Source organism: Hyperoodon ampullatus, assembly GCF_949752795.1.
Source record: "Hyperoodon ampullatus genome assembly, chromosome: 2".
NCBI classification, from domain to species: Eukaryota; Metazoa; Chordata; class Mammalia; order Artiodactyla; family Ziphiidae; genus Hyperoodon; species Hyperoodon ampullatus.
The window spans coordinates 142,041,166-142,047,498 of record NC_136915.1 but is presented as its reverse complement, the minus strand read 5'-3'; positions in this window follow the sequence as shown (position 1 = coordinate 142,047,498).

Genomic DNA, 6,333 nt, shown 5'->3' with positions numbered 1-6,333 from the left:
GTTTGCCATTTGGTTTTATTTCTTGAACTCGTGGCAGAATTCTGGGGAGAAAAAAGGGTTACAAGGAAGAACCGACAGTACAACTACTACTGATGCTACCACCACCACAAGTACCACCACCAGATCTGTCCCACATGCCTAGTATTAGTCAGGCACTGTGGTAAGTGTTTTTCAAAGAATTATGTCTAATTCCCCAAGCATCCTCAAAGTAAGTTTTTTTGTCCTTGTTTTACAGATGAAGAAACTCAGGCTATGAAGACCTTAACCATCCTGAACACAGACAGACCCTCATCCCAAGCTTTAATGAGCATCTTCATTTGGAGAGTCCACAGACATGTTAGACTCAACATGGTCAAAATTTCTCTCTACCTGTAGCCTCCTTTATTCCCTGAGTTATTATTCCCTGAGTTAATAGCTGGAGCAGTAATCCTCTTACATCCAGGTTTGATCAATCACTGCCTGCTCCTAAGTCTTCAATAGTTTCTCACCCTGCCATTCAAAGTACTCTACACTAGGCCCCCAACCTATGTTCCAGCTTTATCTCCTGTTACTCTATACTCCAGCCAGACTAAACTACCTGCTGTTCTCAAATATGCCACACATTTCAGCAACTTTGCTTATGCTTCTCTTTACCAGAATGTTCTCCCCCTTTCCTCTACATATCTACCCATTGAAATTCTGTGCATTTTTCAAGGTCAGTTTTTTTTTTTTTTTCTTTGCGGTACGCGGGCCTCTCACTGTTGTGGCCTCTCCCGTTGCAGAGCACAGGCTCCGGATGCGCAGGCTCAGGGGCCATGGCTCTCGGGCCCAGCCGCTCCGCGGCATGTGGGATCTTCCCGGACCAGGGCACGAACCCGTGTCCCCTGCATCAGCAGGCGGACTCCCAACCACTGCACCACCAGGGAAGCCCTCAAGGTCAGTTTTAAATGTCCTGCTCCTCCCTGTCATCTGTCCTTCACCTCCCCGCAGGATGTTATTTTTCCTCCTTTAATTCTAATTGCATTTTTTCTGTACATCCCTCGTCATGACTGATTCTCTGTGCATTGGACCTTTCTTCCCCATGAAAGCGTAAACTCCAAAGAAGCAAAAGCTATGTCTCCCTCATCTTTGTTTCCCTAGCACCTCCTAGCCCATAGAAGGAGACAGTGCTGTAAATCATTGAATTGATAGAGTTCTTTCTCTCTGAAGAAGACCAGTACTCAAAGAATTCATGTTGAAATATGGAGTCTAACATGTGCAAGGACTGGAATTGCATCCTCACAAGGTTGTGGTCATTCTCCAGTCCTATCCCATATCCTTGACCCTCCGTAAGCTGAAATACAATCACTAATTCAGTGTGAGGGAGTGGGACTGAGCTCCTTAGGGCAAGAAGAGGTCTTAGCCAGTCAAGAGGCTGGAGAAGCTGGAAACCTTACACAGGCTTTGCTTCAAGCTGGAGAGATCCTCAGTTGGTAGATAGATTTCTTCCTCTGTAAAGGTATCATAAAGAGATTTTGTCATAGTTTTGTGATTAGGATGGTGGTTAGGAATTAAGGACAGTGTGTGTGTGTGTGTGTGTGTGTGTGTGTGTGTGTGTGTGAGAGAGAGAGAGAGAGAGAGAGAGAGAGAGAGAGAGATGGTGTGTCCAGAGGAGTCACTGAGCCCTATTTGTGAATAGCAAGGGCTGCCTCATTCCTGATCCCTGACCCTCTGCCACAGCAGGTACAAGTGGCTGGGCCCTGCTTCTCTCCTGTGCACTCCTCCTGTGCGTTTGGCACCAGAGACCGCTGAGACACATGACAGGCTACACATCTTTTGCCCATTTGTTTCTGTCATGATTTTTTTCTCCTTAAAGAGGAAAAAAGAGGCTTGTGTTGTTTGTGTAACTTCCTTCTTTGCTCTGGCCTACTCCAGGCTGTCAGCCCAGTCTAGTCTTCATCTTTCCCCAAATTAATATACAACATGTCATCACCTCTTTTTAAAAATAAAGATCCAGCTCTCCACCTCAATGACCTTAAAGAACTATTAACTCGACGTGTCTAACCTCAGCGTCATCTTTGCTTCCCCTTTCCTTCCTTCCTCTGGCACTCCTTTCGTCTCCCTCCCACAGAAGAAAACTGGCTTAGCTTTTGAACCTTTTGGTTAAAGGCCCATGTTGTCAGCCAGTTCAAAACCTTGGCACCCTTTGTAATTCTTCCCTTTGACTTGCCACCCCCCATTCATCAAATCTCTTGGGTGTTTCCTTTGTAATGTCTTTCATATCTATTCCCAGGGCCATTTTTAGTTTAAGCCAGTGATCATCAAGGAATGGGGGATGGGGATGGGTGGGTGGGGGTCTGGATTGTCACTTGGAAATTTTTTCAAAATACCGTATAGCTTAGAAAAGCTCCACAGGTGCTGACACACACTGCTCAGCACCACTCAGTCAAGTCCTTCTCCTGGACACCTATCCTCACCTCCAGCTAATCTTGCTGGCTTCCACTTTACCCACCCAGTACTCTTAAAACATTGCTTTCCACGTGACATCTTCCATTCAAATGTGCTTTGACGTCTCCCCACTGACCTCAGCATAAACTCCAAACTTACAGACACTCCATAATCTGGTACCATCTTCTTTGTCTGCTGTTACCTCAAAGTTTTCATACCAAACTCCCTTCACCTTCCTGATGTATCCCCTTCTCTCAGGGCTCTGTACCTTAAACATCTCCTTCATGCTTCTTGAAATAAATTCCCCTTTCTGGGTTTTCCTGACTAACTCCTTTTTTAAAATTTATTTATTTATTTTTGGCTGCATTGGGTCTTTGTTGCTGCTGAGGGGTTTTCTCTAGTTGCGGCGAGCGGGGGCTACTCTTCACTGCGGTGCACGGGCTTCTCATTGTGGTAGCTTCTCTTGTTGTGGAGCACAGGCTCTAGGCACATGGGCTTCAGTAGTTGTAGCACACAGGCTCAGTAGTTGTGGCTCGCGGGCTCTAGAGAGCAGGCTCAGTAGTTGTGGTGCAGAGGCTTAGTTGCTCCGTGGCATGTGGGATCTTCCCGGACCAGGGCTTGAACCCATGTCCCCTGCATTGGCTGGCGGCTTCTTAACCACTGCACCACCGGGGAAGTCCTGACTAACTCCTTATGTTCTTCAATTCTCAAATCTAGAACCTCTTCCTCCAGAAAGGCTATCTTGCTCCCCACCCCATAGATTCTGCTTTCTTCCTCTATGCTTACCTTTGACACGGCACTTATTATACTGTCTATGGTGGTTTGTGAGTTTTTTTGTTTTTATGTTTTCATTTTACTTTCCTTTCCAGACTCTCTGAGGGAAAAACCCGTTGTTGTTGTTTTTTCTATCCCCAGAACCTAGAGCAGAAAATCGCCTATAATAAGCATTAAATGTTTGTTGAATGACTGAATGAATGCACCTTTTCCAGCTTTCTCTCCCATTACCCCTCCAGAAATCACCTTCTCTAGGAAAGACATCTAAAACCCCCTGTACATGCCTGTACTTCCCCACCCGTGTGCCTTCACACCCTTCCTTCACTGACTGGTGGGCGGCAATATCAAGTAGTGGGGGAGGAGGAGGTGGGCATAATAAGCTGGACACTTTGTGCTGGAGAGATGTGTAGTAAGTAGCTGGATGGTGCTCTCCCCTAACACGTCTACTTTTCTTTACTTAGTTAATTATTCCCAATCCTCTGGATCCAGCTAAAATCCCATGTCTTCCACCTCAGCATGAGCATCACCTGTGAACTCCCTTGGACTTCGTTGTCTTGGCTCTCATCAAATACTGTCCCAAATGAGAAGTTATCTTTCCCTGGGCTTATGCCTCATCTCTTCCCCTAGAGCTCGTGCTCCCTTAGGGTCAAGACCACAACGTTTAGCCATAGGCCGTGTTCATAACAGGCCTCATAAATTGGTGATGGTGCTTGTTTGGTCCATAGCATGACCAACCCTCCTGGTTTGCCCATACATGTATGCAATAATACCATGTTTCCTCTGGTGCATATTCCCTGCTTTGTTTCCATAGTTGAAGTTTAATTGATGTGAGCTCTCCCCACTGACGGTGAGCTCCATGCAGGCAGCCTTGTGTCACTCATGGCTATTCGTCAATCACCTGGAATGAATCAGGCATGTTATAGGAGATTAATGAATATTTTTTGAGTGAATGAATAAGAAACATTGGGCACCATTATATCTCTTGATAATCTAATTTTCCTTCTAGGTAACAGGACTTCAGAGCTCTACATATACAAAAATTTTAAAGTGCTGGGCATCTTATGGCAGTGACAGTCCAATCCATTCAATTTCATTTTTGGTGAATGTCTTTGTACAGAGTGAATAAAGAGAGCTTGAATTTTCACTGATGTTTACCAGAGAAGAATAGAGGACCCCAGAGATGCTAGAATACAAAAAATTGCTCCTGGACATGACAGAAGTCACTGGGACCAAACTCCCAGGGGAATAGAGAGGAGTGTCACACAGATGAGAGGGACTTTAATAGAGAATCTTGTTTGATCTCTTTTTGCCAGATTCTTTATATGAATAATGCTTAGTACACAGTAGGTGTTAAATTTATGGTGATGATTATATATACACACCCAGAGACACACACAGTTTTTTTAAAAAAACTGTATCCTCTGGTATAGAAGTCAAAGCTTAGCATCTGAAAACACTGGAGAGTTTCCAGTTCAATAATTCCTGAAAATCCCATAGTACTACTAGTATTGCTTCTTCAAAGCATAGACACCTCCTGATATTGAAGATACAAGGTCAATTTCTTAGATTTTCAAATTAATTATTTTCGGCAAGTTTGAGCCAAAATAACAAGCCAATAAGAGAGAACGTATTGCTGGCATGCAGCCGCTAGGTATGTTAAGACAGGGACTGCTTCGAAGCTTACTACGTGCTTCCTCCAGGCAGGTGAAAGAGGAAGACCACTTATAGGTTTATATAAAATCTGCCTATGAGTGGAACATTAAAGAGCCATACAGTAGTTTTGTAATCACTGCCCCTCAGTATATACCCAAAGAGCAGTCCTGTGTTGAATTTAATCTTTGCTTTTCTTTGCCCATTCACCTCCAGGTCAAATTCTGACAAGGTGTGGCAAAATATATTCTTCTGTTGCAATGGAATTTTTTCTTTTTCTTTTTTTTTTGGTAACATATTGTGTGAAATAAGTAAATTCATTGACTGAGATACGGAAATCTTTTTTTTTTGGCCATGCACCTTGCAGGATCTCAGTTCCCCAACAGGAATTGAACCCGGACCATGGCAGACCACCAGGCAATTCCCTGGAAATCTTTTTAGTGATGAAGAAATGTGGGAAATTAGTTTCTTGAATGGCAAGTATTCTTTTCTGTTGTTGTTCTTATCCATATGAAAACTTCATTTTGTTTCAAGGTTCACTTCAAGCATTACTTTTTCTGTTAAATTTTCTCTGACTCTCTCTTCACAAACCAAATTTGCTCTTCTTTCCACTATGTTTACACAACACTGTAGGGAACATTTAGGGTATAGTCTTTGATTTGTTATGCTGTCCGTCCTCACTAACTTGTAAGGTCCATGCTTTATTTATCTCTTCATTCCTAGTGTCTGGCATATTACCTGGCACATAGAAGGCACTTAAAAAATACTTGCAGCGTTGAATTAAAGAGTGGAGAGTTCGCCAGTATCAGTCTTTTAAATCCCACTCTGCAAGGACAAGAGGATACTGCATGAGCTGAGCCCCTTCAAACTATATCTTGGTTCCTCATCTCGTATACAGGTAGGATTGGGCACACCAGGGGTTACTGAACATTTATGATTGCAGCCCACTTAAGATGGGGCAAAAGATCTCACAGCTGTGGAAAAAGGATTCAGAGATAATCATAAAGTATAAGTGTACCAGCATGTTTTGGGGGGATTAATAATACCTCTGCTGTACCAATAGCTCACATTCAATCATTCTGCAAGTCCTATGTAATCCTCCTCTAAAAAAGTCTCCAATCTAACCATCTCTACCGCCACTGACCTAGTCTAAGTTCTTGATTGACCAAGACAATAGCCTGTATAATAGGCAGCAACAAACCGATTTAATAATAACAAGCTTAACTGAAAGCAATTTATAATTAAAAGCAAAAATGGCAGCAATTGAAAACCATGACTACGGATCTTGTGCTGTTAACAAAGGACCCTTCCTGAAAATTGCAGGAATTCCAGTCATCTCAGTGTGTACTTGTGCTTGAACAGTGGCCGGAAAGACAACACAGAATTAGAGTCCCTGAAAAAATCTAGAAAAACGCTGAGTTTAGTTTATGAACCAAGTGCCTATAAGCTTTGACAACTTGCATAGTAAGTTATTGGTCAGAAGATCTCATTGTACATAGAAAC